The following is a 9,867-nucleotide window of genomic DNA, read 5'->3' as shown; positions in this document are numbered from 1 at the left end:
TTTACAAGTATAATATATTAAATTACTACTCTGTAGCTTTTAAAGTGTCTGTGCTTTAATTTTAGAAATGACTTTTGTTTAATCAATAATAAGAAATAGGATAATATCAATAGGGATCGCAAGCCTGAGGAGCTTGTAACATTTTCAATAGAGAATACAACTTCTTTTTTTGTCTATTATGGTATGCTACTAAAGTTTCTTTGACAATAAGAAATTAACGAGCAAACAGAATTTGAATTAATACAACGATTAGTATGTAGCTATTAAATTAGTTATTTACTACCGTGTTCTTTTTTATTCATCACACTTTCTCCAATAAGTTCGTTCCTATATTTATCTGTGTTTACACTTACACATAAAAATTATATTTCAAGGAATGACTAGGAAGAGTAAACAAGAAAACACACCTATTTTTGCGATGATATATTTTTTTTACACTTTTACCCCCTAACGCCTCATGCTAGTCATGCATACAAAAGGGCATATTTTTGCTACCCCTACACATCATGTCGAGATAATAATCGTCACAAACATTAACGGGGTGTTTGTTATGAGGGATGAGACTAAGTGGGATCGGATAAGAGTAAAAATAATATATTCCATTGTTTAGTATGAGTTGGGATCAAATTGGGATAACTAATAAAAATACATAACTATTCTTACTATCCTTTTTTTTACTCTATTCTACTTTCTCTTTCATTAAGGGGTAGAATCATCTTTTACCCTTTTAATTTAATCTCCATCCCCAATAACCCCCCCCCCCACCCAAACCCCTTTTCTATCCCCATCCCAACCTCCCTCCCTATCCCCATCCCTGGCCTCTAAACAAACAAAAGACTAGTCAAATCCCTCCTCTTTTATCCTCATCCCTCCTCTTCTATCCCTCCAAACAAACAAGTTGTAAGGACAAAGCTAGTACACAGTAAATAATTCTCATATACAATATTTTAAGTAAATTCTTTTTAAAATGATTTTCACTTATGTAAAACAAATAGTTTAGGAAAAATTGGCAGGAATATTATGACCTTTGTCCGATCTGCCATAAATAAAACCACCTTTTGATGATTCCCCAATAAAAAAAATCTTTGCACATAATCTTCCATAAATGGGGCGAAACCGGTTGGTAACTGGCATAATGGGTTAGTATGGCACTTGTCCCTTTGTATTTGGCTAGTTTTTTTTTTGTTTTTTTTTACAATTTTCTTATTTTATAAAAAATGATTTTAATAAATAAATTGATTTTAATTTATTTTTAAAAAAAAATCCCCCCACAGCCCGCACCCCGTAAACCCTCCACCTATCCCTACAATCAAATCATCGACGCCAACCATCGTCAATGGGAAATCCCAGACGAAATCCTCCACCGTCGTCAACCACCGTCGCTGCCACATTCTCTTTCCTCCCTCCGACACACTCTCCGCTCACCCCCACCACCTTCCGTGCGACCTCACTTTCTCTCTCCTCACCACCTCCACCTTCGGCTTCACCATCTTCCGCAAATCCACTCGTCGGATTTTGGAGGGAAAGGGGTAGGGTGGTCAAATTTGAGAGGAGAAGGGGGTGCAGTGGTCGGATATTTGATGGGAAGGGGATGCGGTGGTCGGATTTTGGAGGGAAATGTAGGGTTGTTGGATTTGGGTGGGGAAGCGGTGTAGTGGTCGGAATTTGGAGGGGAAAGGGGTAAGCTTTTGGAATTAGAGGGTGGGAGGGGAAGAAGTGGCTAAAAGGAGGGGGAGGGTGGTGGTAGGTTGTACAGTGAAGGTGGTTGGAAGTGAAGGATTTTTTTTTTAATTAAATTTTTTATAATAAAATTATTTTTTTTAAGAGAAATATATTAAAATTGAAATAAAAAAAATCTAACCAATCATAATGTGACGCGTGTCCTACCCTAACCTATTAAACAAGTTACCGGTTTTTTTATCCTATTTTTGGAAGATCATGTGCAAAGGTCGTTTTATTGGAGGATTATCAAAAGGTGGTTTTATTTATGGCAAACCGAACAAATGTCATAATATTCTTATTAATGTTTCCTAATTTAATATTACTCCAAGAAATATAGTACAAAATACTCCATACTTCTCTTGAATTAAAATCTTATGGAACAATTATTAACATTAACCTTATTTAACCCTTGATTAATCCATGGTGTGAAACCGTCTCAATGTACGTGCCAAAAAATTAAAATTAATCAGTAAGGTTTTAGCTAGGGAACATTTTAATACTTCAGGGTCAAATTTAAGGTCTAAATTGAAAAAAAAATAAAAAAAATAAAAAAAAAAAAATTCATAACTAATGTCTTGTTTTGAGAGCTTGAAAATTGTCTCAATTTACGTGTCGAGAAAATTATTCAATTAAGGTTACGGTGGTCAGATCAATGGTCTTTAAGATTCTAATTTGATGTCAAAAAAAAAAAAAAAAAAAAAAAAAAAAAACTAAACCCATTGGTTAGTGCGGCAAGAAATGCCTTGATTCACGTGTCATGGGTTAATATAGGTTTGAATATAGATAATCAAGGGTTAATATGTTAGTTAAAATTAAAAGGGAAATTTTCAATGGTGCTCATCAACTTTTTATTTTTCTCAATTGTGAGCAACAAAATTTCCAATTATATTTGGTAATCCTAAATTCTTAATATATATTAACAATAGCATTAATGATATATTTTAGGATAAAATCTTTAACTAGGGTTAGTTTTATTTTATTTTTTTTATAATTAAATTATTTTTTTTAAAAAAAAAAAACGCCACCTATCCCCCACCAACCCACCAGCCAGACACCCCACGCGCCATCCCTCGACCCACCACCCCCTCCCCTATCGCGTCTCCCATCCCTAAAACCCCCATCCCTCCCCCACGAATTCCCCTAAAACCATCACCCCATCCTTAATAAAACCCTAACCGGACCTCCCCCGCCATGGCTAGGATTTCGATTGGGGTTTTCGAGGGTCGGAGATGGTTTTTGGAGGGTTTCGTGAGGATAGGGAGGCGCGCTGGTGGGCTAGCTTCAAGGGCAAGGGGCGCCGGCGCCAGGAGGTCTGGGCGCGACCGGCGCCGGGGGGGGAGGGGGATCGTCGGATCGGGGCTAGGCATAGATGGAGGCAGCGGGTTGGAGCGGTTGGGGTTTTTGAATTGGGGGAAAGGTTTTAATGGGGTTTCGGTGAGAGAAGGAGGGGGTTTCAGGGATGGGGTGGTGGTTTAGGGGGAGGGACGACAGCTGGGAAGGTCGGTGCGCCGGCGAGGGTAGGGTCTAGGTCTGGGTGCCGGCGGATGTGGCGTCGACGGTGGCAGAGAAGACTGTGGTAGGGAGGAAGGTTGGCAGTTGGTGGTGGCTGACTTTTTTCAATTTATTTAATTGTTAAAAATTAAAAACCTAACCATAGTTAACTTTTAATTAAAAAAAAACTATCATTAATGTTATGTTTAAATAACTTTATATAACAATTTCATGATTACCAAAGATAATTTGTTTTTTTGCTGTTTACCATTTAGGAAAAAAAAAAACCCTCGAGAGCATCATTGAGAATTTCCTAAATTAAAATTAATTTTTTAATAAAATTGAATTGTTAAAAGAAACTAACCAATCAAACAGCACTGTGTCACACCTAACATGTTAAACAAATCGCCAAAAGGCAAATGTCTTTCAAAAGTGGTATGGAGTATCATTTTAGGATAATCAAATAAAAGATCATTTTTATTTATAGAAGACCAATCAAAGGTCGTATGCTTTTTTTAACAATTTTTCCTTTTAAAAATCGTGTAAAATTCTCAACAAAAACTCAAATCGTGTAAAAGGCATATGAATAGAACCGAGAAACTCAGAAAGTGTGAATCCTACTATGAAGGTGGTGAAGCTTCTACCGATGGAGAAAGGAAGTAAGGTACGGTTTATTATAAGAGACCTCTCAGGTAAAGGCTAGGGATTGCCGAAGCTTCTTAAGTTAATGTTCCATGATGTATGTCATGCGTTAATGTCTCACATAGGTACTCCATATAAGAGAAGACACATTTTCAATTTATAAGGTTTACGGGCTATATAAATCAGGGCCGTCTCCGGTAATTTGGTGGCCCTGTTCTAACTATAAAAATTGGACTCTTAAATTTTTAAAGAATTATTTTTAAAAGGTTAAAAATATTATTATTATAAAATGACTTTTTTTTTAGTGCAGTACTACAAATCTATTAACTAATAATAAAACAAAATGTTGTTGACATCATCCCTTCTTCAAATTGTACACGTGTCACTTTGACATAAATTTTTTTCCCGCCAATTTGCTATGATAATGTCATTATTATTATTTTTTTTTTACTTTTACCTTTGTTTTTTTATCTAATAAACCTTTCATATGCTTTATCTTTTGTCCCCACCAAGTGCCTTTTTTTTTTTAATATAGGTATATTAATATTTCAATGTTCAAAAATGTTCATCATGACTTTTTTTTTTTTTGTATATTTTATAAGTAATATGCTTACAGTAGAAATTACTTACCAAGCTTACTAATACATTAGAAACATTCTTTCACCGTATTATAACCAAATCTTACAATGTGTTTTGTTTAAAACCGTGCATTGCATGGGAACTAAACTAGTTATAAAGCTAAAATATTCATATTACTAAGTTTAATAATAATTTAATAAAACAACAAACAAAAACTTTTTATTTAAATTATTTTCCACTGAAGGTTCTTTTACAATAATGAACTTATCAAGAGCTCCCCTTTGAGATTGAGTCAATCTTCAATTCTTTTTTTTTTTATACGTTTTTCACAACCAGAATCATATTTCCTAATTTTAGGAGGCATAATTAACAAACAACAATTTATATTTGAGAAATAAAAAAATTATGCAAAAATAAAATAAAATAAAATAAATAAATAAATAAATACAACCTGTTACTTAATTAACCTCTACACTCCAGACACCACATATCCACTGAACAAAAAAATTTGAGTGCTTTTGAAATGAGTTAAAATTGAAAAAAAAACTAAAGACTGTAATTTTTTTGTGGGTATTGCTTGATCTTGGAATTGATATAAATAAATATTTTTTCGTTGATATCAATTGAATCAACATCAGAATTGATTTCGATAGATTGATTATAAATTGCTCCTTCAATTTTGCCTAAAAAATAGTAGAAGAATTAAGTGAATTGGAGATAATTAGGCAAATTATCCATTTAGAAGAGATAATTATTGGGGGAATTTAATTTTGTTTTGGAAATTAAAAAACAAAGTCAAAGATTTAGGATGAATTTTTGGGTTTTCGTTTGGAAATGGTGGTTATTTACGGGGAAGAAGGTGAATGGTAAGGTTGAGATTTTTTTTTTTTAAAAAGTATGGGCCCCTAACTTTTGGGGGCATTATTCTGTGGGTGAGGAAAAACCGGTCCAAAGCCGGGCCTGATATAAATCATACCAATATTGTCTTATAATCATATCACTAATATATAAAGTCGGTCTCGCATCAAGGCCATAAGTCAGCGACACTTAGCATTCCAGTTTTTCGCTAAGTGTCGCGCCACGTAGGAAATAAATAAGTATTATTGTGACACATATGATGCTAAGTAATCGATTTTTTGATAGACTTTTTAAGGTACAATTATTGTATAGAGTTTTATTATCCATAGAATTCTAATATTTCATATATATAAAATTAATCATAACTTTTAATAAATATCCTATAACTCAATTCTATTTCCATCATCAAATTCGCTTTAAAAAGTTCTTTAAAATAAGATCCATTTATAATATATTTAATCACAAACTTTTATACTTAGCTGGTCAAACCGTGTCACCGACTATTACAAGATTTACTTCGTTAGTGCTATACGAGTTACTTGGTCAGTATTAAATTATAGTGGATTAGTGGTTACTCAATCAGTGATATAGATAAGGATTACTTAGTCAATGTTAGAGGTTACTCAGTTAGTATTACAAGGGTTACTCTGTCAGTTTTATAGGGTTTATTTGTCCGGCCAGATGGTGTAGCTAACCGCATAAAAAAATACATTGTTATTTAATTTATTTAAAAAAAATATTAGAGAATCATTAAAAATAAGTTTTAATCAATAAAAATAATTTTAGTTTGGTAAAAAATATTTTCAGTTCAGTAAAAAAAAAATTAAGTTCAATAAAGATAATTTCAAGTCAATAATAACATAGATATCTATTTACAAACAAAACTACAAAAAGTACATTATTATATAAATATAAGACATATGATATCATATGTCTAATTATTTTACATTATCAAAACAAATTATTTGACCGTATTTAACATTCAAGTAAAAAGGTTATCTTAAAATGTTATCAACCATCTGGGTATCACCCGGGCATAAAACTAATATTATAATAAAGCGTATTTGATCTTGTGAAGATGACTGATCTCTCTTCTCCTGAGTAAAATCTAAATTTATTTATGAAATTTAAAACCTTATTATTATTCAAATTATGTAGTCCGTATCTTCTAACACCTTGAGTCGGTTTTTCATGCGAACATGCTAATGTTTTGAGATAGTGACCACCTCTATGTACACTTACTACGAACGAACATATTAATTGTTGTCTGCCTAAAATCTTTGAGAAGTTGTATATGCGACAATAGCCTTGTTCGGTAAAATTGACTAGTTGCATATGCGTCAATAGTCTTGTTCGGAAAAATTGACTTTTATCAGCTCTCTCGTTAGAAATTGGCATTGACTTTTTCTATGTGATCTAACCAATTGAACCAATGTACCAAATTAATATATACTCCGTATTTAGCTCAGAAAATACATCTACTCATAGATGATGTTATACTATCTATCAAGAAGCTAATCGCACAACAAATTATGTTGTAGCAATAAGACAATTTATACATTTAAATTCATTAAGACATTGACCCTTTATAAATAGAAATTTTTACTCCGTATATTTATTTCTATACAAAAATTAGGCTACATGTTTTAGAGAAGATTGTCCTACTTACTGTTTATGTACCTGAGAAAAAAATATATATTTACAATGATGATGATAGGCATGATCATGATATTAACCTGAAATACAACAATTATTGTCTATAACATATTGATCTGAATCTATGTACATCTGTAGGGAATTTTTCAAACCCAACTTTGAGTCCCACTGTGATCATGCTTTTAGGCATGGTGGCGTCCAAAGGGAAGAAAGCTAGAGATAAAAGAGTAGCCAACAAGTTCAAGGAACTTGTAAACCGTTCACGAGTGTGAAGGTTACACCCCATTCACGATCACGGAGATCGCTAACTCCATAGTGGTCCGAAACCATGACTGGATATTCGGGGATGATGGTACTAATCCAACCTAAAAGAGATTGGACCCGCCCTAAATCGGCCTCTACTTAATTCTTATTATATTCACGCGCGCTTTTCGATCAACATACATACATCAAATTAATCCTAAGCGTATTTAATCTACGTTGGTCGATTATTAATGCACAAATAAATCTAATATTGTTGGCGATCACTTGAATTAAAATCATATAAAGCCTAAAACAACTTATCAATTATCTTATTATGCGTGATTTCAAGTAAAAATTCCCTTTAAACCTGCAAGAAAGGGCGTGATCAAGAAATAACAATAAATCAAGAATAACGTTGTAATGTAATAATTGACACAACAATCATCATCATAATAAAAACATCATCAAAACATTATTAATAGTAAGATCATAGGCATGATACTAAACGCATTAATAACAAACCCTAGCATGTCACTAATAAAAATCATGATCAAAGCATTAACCTACACATGATACTAGGAATCAACATGATATTAGAAAATATTAATTAACACTCTAAACATGATACTAGAAATCATAATAAACATTCTAAGCATGTTTTCTATGTCAAAAGAATAATTAAGTAATCAAATTACTTACTTTGATGCCTTGTATCTCTTTCTATCAAAACAATACAAACGTTAGTAAACTTCAAGAAAGATTAAATCAAATAAGACTTGAAATATAGATTTGGGACCAAACCCTCAGAACTATCAACCTTTCACGTCGAGGGAGAAGGCAACTTCAAGGTTGGCTAGGAGTATTCGAAGCTCGTGAGGGAGCTATGGTGTTTGCTTGGGAAAAGTATCAAAGATGTGTATTAGGATGTATTTAGGCTAGGCTAAGAAAAGAATCAAGAGAGAGAGAGAAAGTATTAGAGAGGGGATTAGATAATGATTGTTGGTGAATGAAAACGGGGCGAAACGACCTCTATTTATAAGGAAAAAATAGGGTCGAAGGATTAGAAAAGAGTCAGAATTCGACTCGAAGTAAAACGCTTCTCATCGCATGGCGACAGCTTTGTCGCGGCGCGACAGATCCATCACGGTGCGGCAGACTTGTCACGGCGCGATGATGCTGTCGCTCAGCGATGGTTTTGGAAAGATAGGATTTGTACGGAATCCGATTTCCAATCGGATTGGGTTAATAAAATTTCCATACGTATTCTAATTTGACCGGGATTAGGATCATTGAAAAACAGATGTTTTATCCGATGTAAAATTCTTAAATCTTTATCTTTTCGAAAACAAGATAAATTAGAACCTTCTAGAGGATTCTAGAAGCTCACAATAAATCTAATGAATTTAGGATCGATAACAACCTTCTAGATGATTCTAGAAGCCTGCAATAAATCCTAATTTGTTTAGGAATGGGATTAAGGTAAATGGACCCTCTACATGGTCATTGGGCCGCAGGTAAGGCTTAGTTCAGGCTCGATTTAGTATTTTGGCCATAACTTCTTTGTTATAAGTCGGATTTGGGCTTATAATATATCGTTGGAAGCTCTTTTCAAGCCCCATCCAACTACACAATAATTGGACCGAGATCATAAACCAAAATAGACTGGTTTGGACGTTTTCATAAAGAGGATACGAAATAAATGATTTTGGATTAAAACATTTAAGGAAAGGTTATAAATGGTCAAGGCTAAAGGGAAATTCACGAGACTCTTCATCTCTTCACCTAACTCAATAATCAAAGATGTGAAAGGTACTCATCACTGGGTTTTGTTTTTGGGGAGACACAATCAGGTGTCTACACTATCACATCTCACAAATCCCTGCTTCGTAAGACATATAAAATGATTTAAATGATCCTAACTGGAATGCGGCGATGCAAGATGAGTATGATGCTCTAATTAAAACAGGGACATGGGATTTGTTACCTAGGCCTACGGGGGTGAATATTGTAAATTGTATGTGGTTGTTCACACATAAATACAAGTCTAATGGTGACCTTAAAAGGCACAAAGCTCGTCTTGTATGTGATGGCAGGTCGCAGGAAGTTGGTGTGGATTGTGATGAGACCTTCAGGTAGTTAAACTGGCCACTATTCGTACTATTCTCAGCTTAGTTATGGCTAAAAAGTGGTCGATTCATCAATTAGATGTCAAAAATGCCTTTTTAAATGGTGATTTGCAGAAAACTGTGTATATGCATCAACCTCCGGATTTTGTTGATCGGAGAGCACCCTCCTATGTATGTCAACTTTGTAAGGATCTATATGGATTGAAGCAAGCTCCTCGAGCTTGGTACCAGCGCTTTGCGAACTTTTTGGTTAAATTGGGTTTTGTCATTGCTAAAAGTGACAACTCTCTTTTTACTTTTCGGCAGGGTGATGATATGGCATACTTGCTTCTATATGTTGATGATATTATATTAGCTACCTCTTCTGACAGGTTGCGTGAGGGGATCATATCTCAGTTGCAAACTGAGTTCCCTATGACTGATTTGGGTCCTCTAAGCTACTTTATAGGGATTGCGGTGACCCGTGCTCCTTCTTATTTGCTACTTTCACAGGAAAAGTATGCACAGGAGATTTTAGAGCGTGCAAGTGTGGTCTCTTGTAAACCTGCAG

Source organism: Chenopodium quinoa, unplaced genomic scaffold (assembly GCF_001683475.1).
Source record: "Chenopodium quinoa cultivar QQ74 unplaced genomic scaffold, ASM168347v1, whole genome shotgun sequence".
Classification (NCBI taxonomy): domain Eukaryota; kingdom Viridiplantae; phylum Streptophyta; class Magnoliopsida; order Caryophyllales; family Amaranthaceae; genus Chenopodium; species Chenopodium quinoa.
The sequence above is the reverse complement of the archived record's forward strand: the minus strand, read 5'-3'. Positions refer to the sequence as shown.